Genomic DNA, 12,331 nt, shown 5'->3' with positions numbered 1-12,331 from the left:
AAATTCCTGGCCAGAGGAGTTTATGACACTTTTGATGTTGCGTCCAGGGCCGCTGCTCAAGGTGTGGTGATGCGCAGGCTCTCATGGCTGCGTGCCGCCGACCTGGAGAATAGAGTCCAGCAGCGGATTACGGACTTGCCTTGCCGGGCGGATAACATTTTTGGCGAAAAAGTCGAGCAGGTGGTAGAGTCTCTCCACCAGCGGGACACCGCATTCGACAAGTTCGCCCGCCGGCAGCCTTCAGCTTCTACCTCTACAGGTAGACGATTTTTCGGGGGAAGGAAGACTGTTCCCTATACTTCTGGCAAGCGTAGGTACAATCCTCCTTCCCGACAGCCTGCGGCCCAGGCTAAGCCCCAGCGCGCTCGCTCTCGTCAGCAGCGTGCGAATCAGCAAGGCCCCGCGGCTCCCCAGCAAAAGCAAGGGGCGAGCTTTTGACTGGCTCCAGCAGAGCATAGCCGACATCCAAGTGTCAGTGCCGGGCGACCTGCCTGTCGGAGGGAGGTTGAAAGCTTTTCACCAAAGGTGGCCTCTTATAACCTCCGATCAGTGGGTTCTCCAAATAGTCCGGCGAGGATACACCCTCAATTTGGCCTCTCAACCTCCAAATTGTCCACCGGGAGCTCAGTCCTACAGCTTCCAGCACAAGCAGGTACTTGCAGAGGAACTCTCCGCCCTTCTCAGCGCCAATGCGGTCGAGCCCGTGCCATCCGGGCAAGAAGGGCTGGGGTTCTATTCCAGGTACTTCCTTGTGGAAAAGAAAACAGGGGGGATGCGTCCCATCCTAGACCTAAGGGCCCTGAACAAATATCTCGTAAAAGAAAAGTTCAGGATGCTTTCCCTGGGCACCCTTCTCCCCATGATTCAGCAAAACGATTGGCTATGCTCTCTGGACTTGAAGGATGCCTACACACACATCCCGATACTGCCAGCTCACAGACAGTATCTGCGATTTCAGCTGGGCGCACGCCACTTCCAGTACTGTGTGCTACCCTTTGGGCTCGCCTCTGCGCCCAGGGTGTTCACAAAGTGCCTAGCTGTGGTAGCAGCGGCGCTTCGCAGGCTGGGGGTGCACGTGTTCCCATATCTCGACGATTGGCTGGTGAAGAACACATCCGAGGCAGGAGCCCTGCAGTCCATGCAGATGACTATTCGCCTCCTGGAGCTACTGGGGTTTGTGATAAATTACCCAACGTCCCATCTTCTCCCAGTGCAGAAACTCGAATTCATCGGAGCCCTGCTGGATTCTCGGACGGCTCGCGCCTATCTCCCAGAGGCGAGGGCCAACAACTTGTTGTCCCTCGTCTCGCGGGTGCGAGCGTCCCAGCAGATCACAGCTCGGCAGATGTTGAGATTGCTGGGCCACATGGCTTCCACAGTTCATGTGACTCCCATGGCCCGCCTTCACATGAGATCTGCTCAATGGACCCTAGCCTCCCAGTGGTATCAGGCCGCCGGGGGTCTAGAAGACGTGATCCACCTGTCCACAAGATTCTCGAATCCCTGTATTGGTGGACGATTTGCTCCAATTTGACTCTGGGACGTCCCTTCCAAATTCCTCAGCCTCAAAAAGTGCTGACCACGGATGCGTCTCTCCTGGGATGGGGAGCTCATGTCGATGGGCTTCACACCCAAGGAAGGTGGTCCCTCCAAGAAAGCGATCTACAGATCAATCTTCTGGAGTTGCGAGCGATCTGGAACGCTCTGAAGGCTTTCAGAGATCGGCTGTCCCACCAAATTATCCAAATTCAGACAGACAATCAGGTTGCCATGTACTATGTCAACAAGCAGGGGGGCACCGGATCTCGCCCCCTGTGTCAGGAAGCCGTCAGCATGTGGCTTTGGGCTCGCCGTCAAGGCATGGTGCTCCAAGCCACATATCTGGCAGGCGTAAACAACAGTCTGGCCGACAGGTTGAGCAGGATTATGCAACCTCACGAGTGGTCGCTCAATTCCCGTGTGGTGCGACAGATCTTCCAGGCGTGGGGCACCCCCCTGGTGGATCTCTTCGCATCTCAGGTGAACCACAAGGTCCCTCAGTTCTGTTCCAGGCTTCAGGCCCACGGCAGGACTGGCGTCGGATGCCTTCCTCCTGGATTGGGGGGAAGGTCTGCTGTATGCTTATCCTCCCATTCCTCTGGTGGGGAAGACTTTGTTGAAACTCAAGCAAGACCGAGGCACCATGATTCTGATTGCTCCTTTTTGGCCGCGTCAGATCTGGTTCCCTCTTCTTCTGGAGTTATCCTCCGAAGAACCGTGGAGATTGGAGTGTTTTCCGACCCTCATCACGCAGGACGAAGGGGCTCTTCTGCATCCCAACCTCCAGTCCCTGGCTCTCACGGCCTGGATGTTGAGGGCGTAGACTTTGCCTCTTTGGGTCTGCCAGAGGGTGTCTCCCGCATCTTGCTTGCTTCCAGGAAAGACTCCACTAAGAGAAGTTACTTCTTTCATTGGAGGAGGTTTGCCGTCTGGTGTGACAGCAAGGCCCTAGATCCTCGCTCTTGTCCTACACAGACCCTGCTTGAATACCTTCTCCACTTGTCTGAGTCTGGTCTGAAGACCAACTCCGTAAGGGTTCACCTTAGTGCAATCAGTGCATACCATTACCAAGTGGAAGGTAAGCCGATCTCAGGACAGCCTTTAGTTGTTCGCTTCATGAGAGGTTTGCTTTTGTCAAAGCCCCCTGTCAAGCCTCCTACAGTGTCATGGGATCTCAATGTCGTTCTCACCCAGCTGATGAAACCTCCTTTCGAGCCACTGAATTCCTGCCATCCGAAGTACTTGACCTGGAAGGTCATTTTCTTGGTGGCAGTTACCTCGGCTCGTAGAGTCAGTGAGCTTCAGGCCCTGGTAGCCCAGGCCCCTTACACCAAATTTCATCACAACAGAGTAGTCCTCCGCACTCACCCTAAGTTTCTGCCAAAGGTTGTGTCGGAGTTCCATCTGAACCAGTCAATTGTCTTGCCAACATTCTTTCCCCGTCCTCATTCCTGCCCTGCTGAACGTCAGCTGCACACATTGGACTGCAAGAGAGCATTGGCCTTCTATCTGGAGCGGACACAGCCCCACAGACAGTCCGCCCAATTGTTTGTTTCTTTTGATCCCAACAAGAGGGGAGTGGCTGTAGGGAAACGCACCATATCCAATTGGCTAGCAGATTGCATTTCCTTCACTTACGCCCAGGCTGGGCTGGCTCTTGAGGGTCATGTCACGGCTCATAATGTTAGAGCCATGGCAGCGTCGGTAGCCCACTTGAAGTCAGCCACCATGGAGGAAATTTGCAAAGCTGCGACGTGGTCATCTGTCCACACATTCACATCTCATTACTGCCTGCAGCAGGATACCCGACGTGACAGTCGGTTCGGGCAGTCAGTTCTTCAGAACCTGTTTGGGCTTTAGGATCCAACTCCACCCCCCGAGGGCCCTGTTTGTTCTGTTCCAGGCTACACTCTCAGTTAGTTGGTAAATTTTTTAGGTCAATCTCAGTTATGTCCTCGCCGTTGCGAGGCCCAATTGACCAATGTTGTTGTTTTGAGTGAGCCTGGGGGCTAGGGATACCCCATCAGTGAGAACAAGCAGCCTGCTTGTCCTCGGAGAAAGCGAATGCTACATACCTGTAGAAGGTATTCTCCGAGGACAGCAGGCTGATTGTTCTCACAAACCCGCCCGCCTCCCCTTTGGAGTTGTGTCTTCCCTTGAAGTGTATTGTCTTGCTACATACTGGACTGGCCGGCTCGAGCCGGTTTCGGGCGGGAAGACGGCCGCGCATGCGCGGTGCGCGCGGGCGCGCGAGGGCTAGCAAAGGACTTTGCTAGTGAAGTTTCCGATTGGAGGGGCTGCCGTGGACGTCACCCATCAGTGAGAACAATCAGCCTGCTGTCCTCGGAGAATACCTTCTACAGGTATGTAGCATTCGCTGTCTCAAGGCATGAACAACCAATCGGTTAGAACACAGAACGTCTTTATGCATCCCGCCCTCAAGAAAGCAAGAAGTTGTTTCAGAGAGGGCGGGATGTGAGGCTTTGGCTCGGTCCTGCAGGGCCTCGCCTGAGAGGTGCGGGTCCCCATCCCCCTACCCCCTTGCCTGTTGGGTATACTCCCCACAGGCTGTCCTTTCAACTCCCAGTCTTTCCAAAAGTGCTCATTTCAGCAGCACTAGAGAATGACATGGGGACGGGGACCTGCGGTAAACTCGGAGACAGGGCAGGGACGGGTTGGGGACTGGGACAGAGCCTGTGGGTCCAGCACAGGGCCAGATCCCATGGGGACGGGGACAAACTTTGTTCTTTGAAGGCTGTTAATGAATTGGACAGTTATTTATATTTGAGTGATACAGATGATGGTGTTTTCGTTTTTTGAAAAAAAACAAGCAAAAGTGCTGGCCACAACTGGCAAAATTTGCACAGGGGATCCTTTGCATTCCTGCTACCAGCATATCTTCTGAGAAGACGTTTTCTATTGTAGGGAGGACTGTGGAGGACAGGAGAGCTAGACTGAATCCTGAGATTGTTGATGACTTCTTATTCATCTCATAGCAGTTCTTCATAGGGCATATTTCTTCCCCACTAGGGCATACAGAATGGGTTGTATTTTGTACCCCTAGACATTTTAACAGGGTGGATTAGGAGTCCATGGGTAGTAGAAGTCAGTTATTGTTGGGGTTGGAAGGGTAGAGGGTGGTGGGGTGGGGGGAGGTTATTGTAGTTTCTTGTTATAGTTTTCTAATTGTGATTTATATATAGCAGTTGACAGAATGTTGTTCCATTTTATACTTTAATAAAAGATTTAAATATAATAAATGTTCGAGGCTTTTGCAGATGACGACAGAGCCCACGGGAACAGGGCGGGGATGGAGACCAAGCTTGCGAGGACAAATTTTGTCCCCGTGCCATTCTCTAGGCAGCACATATTCAAAAAGAAAAAAAATTGTTATACCCTTTGTCAGGGGCTAATGCTATGGTAAAGAACTAAGAAGGGAATTTCCCTTTAAGTTCACCAGAGAGAGCTGGGGGCAGCAGCAGTGTTGCCAGGTGGGCGGTTTTACCGCCCAATTGGGCGGTTTTCCGCGACCCGCCGCGGGAAATTTTTGCCCGCGGCGGGTTGCGGTTTTTTGGGCTGTTTTTGGCCTTCAGGGCGGTTTTTTCGGCCGCGGGGGGGCGGGGTTAGTGACGTTTTTGGGTGGGGTTAATGACGTTTTGGGCGGGGTTAGTGACGTGGGAGGCGGGGCCGATGACGTGGGAGGCGGGGCCGATGACGGGGAGGCGGGGCCGATGACGTGGAGGCGGGGCCGATGACGTGGGAGGCGGGGCCGGTGACGTGGGAGGCGGGGCCGGTGACGGCGGGGGCAGGGTTGATGACAGCGGGGGCGGGGTTGATGACACGGGGGTGGGGGTGTCAGGGGCGGGGTTTGTGTTTGGGCGGGTTTTGGGCTGTTTTTTGGGCTCCATCGGGCTGGAAAAAAATTTTCCACCTGGCAACCCTGGGCAGCAGAGATGCTGGAGCCCCAGCCCAGGACAGTCAGGCAGGCCAGCATGTAGGGCATGCTGGCGACACAGGTGCTGTCTTCTTATTTTTGTACTGTGTAAATGTAGCTCATTCTCATTCAGTCTGTCTGTCTTTCTCTCAGTAAGCATTTTACATATGTTGCTCCCTCCCACCCTTCAGCTAAAATGGATACATTCCTCTCATACACTGTGTTCCTGCCAGGGCAAACTGGCAGCAGTTAGAATCCTCTCTTCCCTCTCAATTCAGTCATACAGAGAATAATTCCCTGGTCATATGATGAGCTTTTACATTTCAATCCACCATGGGTCCTTCTGCAGGGAGTCCCAGTGGGGCTCCTGGTGGTCCCTATGAGCCCCGGTGCTTTTTGGCTCCAGAGCTTGACCCAATTGGTTAAGCAGGCCCTGCAAAGGTCCCCTCTTGGGACCTAATCCTATCCCTAACCCCCATCCTCTTGGTAGGGTAGGGGGCCCCGTTTTGGGGTCTCAGTGCTGTGGAACATCTAGTTATTCCGGAGGATCCAGATTCTTCAGAGGGAGCAGAGGAGGACTCAGATGGCCTTTTGGGTTCCCAGTCCCCCATGAACTCCGGTTCCGAGGACTCTCCATGTTGGCAGGCTGTGGAGGAGCAGTCCCATGGGTTCTGGCTCCTTTGTCATGAGGAGCTGTCTTGTCTCAGATGAGGTTGCAGGGGCTTTGACTGTGCTTAATCCTCCCATAGCGGGCCCCTTGGGGCCCTGAAGCATTTTCTGCTCCATAAGGCCCTCATCCAGTTGATGAGGGCAGAGTGGGAATCCCTGGATGGTCCCCTTGAGATTGCCGGTGCTCTTGCTCATCTCTGTGTTGTGGCAGACAAATTGAGCAGAGTACTACAGCCTCACAAATGGTCCCTCAGCATCTCTGTAGTTTGTCAAATATTCCAGCATTGGGGGACCCAGCATTAGACCCTTGTTGCTTCTCCTCAGATCAACAAGCATCCCCACTTCTGTTCCAGAATCTATGCTCCCAACCGTGCAGCCTCAGATGCCTTCTTGCTCCACTGGGGAACAGACCTTCTCTACACCTTTCCCCCATACCTCTCTTAGGGAAAACTCTTCTCAAACTACGTTGATACCAAGGGACCATAATTCTAATTTCTTCCTACTGGTAATGTCAAATCTGGCTCCCTCTTCTCCTAGAGTTATTTGTCCAAGGAACTATTGACATTAGAGCCTTTTCCATCCCTAATAACACAGAACGATGGGTCCCTCCTACATCGACTCTCACTCTCTAGTCGTGATGACTTGGTTCCTGACAATATAGATTTACGCAGTGGCATAGCCAGACCTGACATTTTGGGTGGGCCTATAACTAATATAGGTGGGCACTGTGCATATAGGTATGAATAGTGTTTATTGAGATACTGCAAAATAATGCCTTAGAATGCACTCGATGATGAATTTCTAAGCAGTCTGCCCAACAGCTGGCCTGCATTGACATGAACCACAGACATACTTAATGGAAAACCTGATGTTTTTAAATATATTTACATTATGCCATATCAAATTTGACCAGACATAGATCTACTATAATGGCAAACATCTCAATGCGCATGACAGGGTCCTGCAATATAATTACAGCAATGACCTATAGCAATGTATTCAAATTCTGATAGCACCTCAGTAATAGCAACAAAATCCCTTCACTGCCAGGTACTTCGTAAAGTAACACTAAATCCTGCAAAGAGGCTTCTCAGATCCTATGTTGTAAACCTTAACACCAGTTCCAATAACAGTACCTTTACAAAGGCAGCAGTGAATATACACAACAGCACTACACATCCCATTGGAAAAGCCAGGCAAGTCATACTCATAGATCCCCACACAAACCACATGCCAGCAGAATCTCTCACCTACTCGGACGCATGCAGGACATACAAAGACCAACCCTCATCAATTACAGAATAATGGACCAAAAATTATAAATTGTTCTTTAACCCGGCATCAGCTTTTCCCCTCACTATCCTCCCCATCCATCTCCATAGCCCAGAATCTGCCCTTCTTTTCCTTTCCTACTCCCCCCCAATCTATCCCAGTAGCCCAGCATCCATCCCATAGCTAGGCATCAGCCCTACCCTACCCCCACCCCTCCCTGTAGCCTAGCATCAGCCCTGCCCTACCCTCATCCATCCCTCCCCATGGTCTGGCATCTCCCCACCCCCACCCTGAAGGACACAGGCATTAAATATAAGACCTTTTTTAATGTCCTGGGCACTGCAGAGCTCACCTCCACCCAGAAACCCACCTACATTAAATTAAAATTTTTTTTTTTTTATTTTAACCAAGGCACTACACTGCAAAGACCAACCCCATCCAAAAACCCACAAAGGCACCAACCTGGGCACTATTAAAATTTATTGTTGATGGTTTTCTTGGTGGGAGTAGACTCTTCACTGCCTAGGGAAAAAAAAGGTGTATTTAATGATTAAATATATCTTTTTTGCCCTACGCAGTGAAGAGCCCACCCCCACCATCAGCCAACATTAGACTGTACACATTAAAATTTTAAAAATATATTTTACCTGGGCTGGGTAGCTGGGCTTCGGTGGTGGCAGGCACTGGTGCAGACTCAGAAAGCACTGTGCTCCACTCCATGTGCGCTGTTGTGGGGCTGCAAGGGAGTGCTGAGGCTAAGGCCTCGGGGGAGAGGGGGGGCGGGAGATCAACAAAAAAGGCTGATTCATCCATCAAGGGGTCAGTGAGGAACACGACACCGATGGCGATGAAAGCCAGCAGATTTTCCCATGCAGCACTACGATGCCGTTATGTGCACTGTGGAGAAGGAGCGCAAAGCAGCAGATTCCAGAGTGAAACCAGACGGGGAGTGAGCGACAGAGTAGCGGTACCGACGTGTAGTGCTACAATGGCCACCGCCTACACCTACCCACTTCCGCACGTTAAAAAAAATGTGGTTGGTAAGAGGAAGAGGACTGGAGAGTTGTCAACTGCCTGGGTGGGCCTAGGCCCACCCATAGTTACACCCCTGGATTTACGTTGCTTAACCCTTCCTGAAGGAGTCTCTAAGATATTCTTAGTCTGTAGGAAACATTCAACACAGAAATGTTACCATTTCAAGTGGAAAAGATTTTTCTTCTGGTACCATATGGCTCCAGAAAAAGGAGGACGGATTGAGCCAGCCGGGTTTTACTTCCATTACTTTCAATGGAAGTAATTGAGCCAGCCGGGTTTTACTTCCATTGCTTTCAAAGCAATGGAAGTAAAACCCGGCTGGCTCAATCCGTCCTCCTTTTTCTGGAGCCATATGGTAACCCTACTTCTGGTGTGCAACCAGGGCACTCGACCCTGCTAGGAGCTCTCTGCCTACCCTTATGGAGTACCTCCTCCGTCTTTCGGATTCTGACCTCAAAACTAACTCAGAGTACACTTGAGTGCCATTAGTGCATTTCACTTCAAAGTTGACCAGTTTGTGTTCATCCCTTGATAGTAAGATTCATTAAACTTCCTTTTGAACCACTTCATTGCTGTTTTCTGAAGTTCTTCACCTATAAGGTTCTTAATAGCTCTCACTTCTGCCAGAAGAGTAAGCGAACTTCAAGTCCTGGCTGCAGACCCACCTTACACCAGGTTTTACCATGATAGGGTTGTACTCCAAACCCACCCCAAATTCCTCCCTAAAGTGGTATTGGAGTTCCACCTAAATCAGTCCATTGTACTTCTTGTCTTCTTCCCTAAGCCACACTTTAATCCTGGAGAAACAGCACTGTATACTTCAGACTACAAGCATGCTCTAGCGTATTATATGGAGCGTACAAAACCTCATAGGAAGTAGTCCCAGCTTTTGCATCCTTTGACCCTAACAGATTAGGGATACTTAATCACAATGTAAAAGCCTTGGTAGCTTCAGTAGCCATTTCCACTCATAAGTACATAAGTATTGCCATACTGGGACAGACCAAAGGTCCATCAAGCCCAGCATCCTGTTTCCAACAGTGGCCAATCCAGGTCACAAATACCTGGCAATATCCCCCAAAAAGTACAAAGCATTTTATGCTGCTTATCCCAGAAATATTTCCCCTATGGACTTTTCCTTTAGGAACCTGTCCAAACCTTTTTTTAAACTCTGCTAAGCTAATCGCCTTTACCACATTTTTTGGCAATGAATTCCAGAGTTGAATTACACGTTGCGTGAAGAAACATTTTCTCCGATTTGTTTTAAATTTACTACTTTGTAGCTTCATCGCATGCCCCCTAGTATTTTGGAAAGTGTAAACAGACGCTTCACGTCTACCCGTTGAACTCCACTCATTATTTTATAGACCTCTATTATATCACCCTTCAGCCGTCTTTTCTTCAAGCTGAACAGCCCTAGCCACTTTAGCCTTTCCTCATAGGGAAGTCGTCCTATCCTTTTTATCGCCCTTCTCTGCATCTTTTCTAATTCCACAATATCTTTTTTGAGACCCGGCGACCAGAATTGAACACAATATTCGAGGTGCGGTTGCACCATGGAGCGATACAAAGGCATTATAATGTCCTCATTTTTTTCCCATTCTTTCCTGATAATACCTAACATTCTATTTGGTTTCTTAGCCACCGCAGTACACTGAGCAGAAGGTTTCAACTTATCATCAACGACACCTAGATCCCTTTCTTGGTCCGTGACTCCTAACGTGGGACCGTGCATGATGTAGCTATAATTCGGGGTCCTCTTTCCCACATGCATCAGTTTGCACTTCCTCACATTAAACGTTATCTGCCATTTAGACGCCCAGTCTCTTAAAGTCCTCTTGTAATTTTTCACAATCCTCCCGTGATTTAACTACTTTGAATAACTTTGTGTCATCAGCAAATTTAATTACCTCACTAGTTACCCCCATCTCTAATTCATTAATAAATATGTTAAAAAGCAGCGGTCCCAGCACAGACCCCTGGGGAACCCCACTAACTACCCTTCTCCATTGAGAATAGTGACCATTTCCAGGGATATGCTGGTAAATTGTTAACAGGGGGCTCTCTCTCGCCAGCAAAGTAAAAGAGAATTCAGGAGGGGCCCAAGCCCACATTTTGGGATCCATTTGTTAAAGTAGCCATGGAGAACCGGCTCCCAAAATTCTTAAAAACTTGACAAACGGTTCTCGAGAGCCTGTGAGAGCCTGCTCCAGCACACCACTGCATTTAACCCTACTCTCTGTTTTCTATCTTTTAACCAGTTTTTAATCCACAATAGGACACTACCTCCTATCTCACGACTCTCCATTTTCCTCTACAATCTTTCACGAAGTACTTTGTCAAATGCCTTCTAAATATCCAGATACACAATATCAACCAGCTCACCTTTATCCACATCTTTGTTCACTCCTTCAAAGAAATGTAATAGATTGGTGAGGCAAGATTTCCCTTCACTAAATCCATGTTGGTTTTGTCTCATTAATCCATTCTTTTGAATTTGCTCTGTAATTTTGTTCTTTATAATAGTCTCTACCATTTTGCCTGGCACTGACATAAGACTCACCGGTCTATAATTTCCCTGATCTCCTCTGAAACATTTTTTTAAAATTGGCGTTATATTGGCTTCCCTCCAATCTTCCGGTACCACGCTCGATTTTAAGGATAAATTGCAGATTTCTAACAGTAGCTCCGCAAGCTCATTTTTCAGTTCTATCTGTACCCTGGGATGAATACCATCCAGTCAAGGAGATTTGTGACTCTTTAGTTTGTAGAACTGCCCCATTACATCCTCCAGGTTTACAGAGAATTCATTAAGTTTCTCCGACTCGTCAACTTCGAATACCATTTCCGGCACCGGTATCCCACCCAAATCTTCCTCGGTGAAGACCGAAGCAAAGAATTCATTTAATCTCTCCGCTACAGCTTTGTCTTCCCTGATCGCCCCTTTTACTCCTCGGTCATCTAGCGGTCCAACTGATTCTTTTGCCGGCTTCCTGCTTTTAATATACCTAAAATAATTTTTACTACGTGTTTTTGCCTCCAACGCAATCTTTTTTTTGAAGTCCCTCTTAGCCTTCCTTATCAGCGCTTTGCATTTGACTTGACATTCCTTATGCTGTTTCTTATTATTTTCAGTCGGTTCCTTCCATTTTCTGAAGGATTTTCTTTTAGCTCTTATGGCTTCCTTCACCTCACTTTTTAACCACGCCGGCTATCGTTTGGTCTTCCGTCCTCCTTTTTGAATACGTGGAATATATTTGGCCTGGGCTTCCAGGATGGTGTTTTTGAACAGCATCCACGCTTGATGTAAATTTTTGACCCTCGCAGTTGCTCCTCTAAGTTTTTTTTTCACAATTCTTCTCATTTTATCATAGCCTCCTTTTTTAAAGTTAAACGCTAACGTATTTGATTTCCTATCCTGCTTATAATCGAAAGAGAAAAACGCCTATATTGCGACCCAAATCAGGAGATGGGCGTCTTTCTCCCGTGGGCGCCCAAATTGGTATAATCGAAAGCCGATTTTGGGCGTTTCCAACTGCAATCCATCGCGGAAACGGGTAAAGTTGACGGGGGCGTGTCGGAGGTGTGGTGAAGGCGGAATTGGGGTGTGGTTATCGGCCAAGGAGAGATGGGCGTCTTTAGCTGATAATCGAAAAAAAAGGCATTTTTACCGCAATTTTGGGTCACTTTTTTTGGACCCTTTGTTTTCACGAACAAGTCCCAAAAAAGTGCCCCAACTGCCCAGATGACCACTGGAGGGAATCGGGGATGACCTCCCCGGACTCCCCCAGTGGTCACTAACCCCCTCCCACCAAAACAAACACTTTAAAAACTTTTTTTCCAGCCTGTATGCCAGCCTCAAATGCCGTACCCACCTCCATG

The sequence above is a fragment of the Microcaecilia unicolor genome, chromosome 6 (genome assembly GCF_901765095.1).
Source record: "Microcaecilia unicolor chromosome 6, aMicUni1.1, whole genome shotgun sequence".
NCBI lineage: Eukaryota > Metazoa > Chordata > Amphibia > Gymnophiona > Siphonopidae > Microcaecilia > Microcaecilia unicolor.
This window is presented reverse-complemented; position numbering follows the sequence as displayed.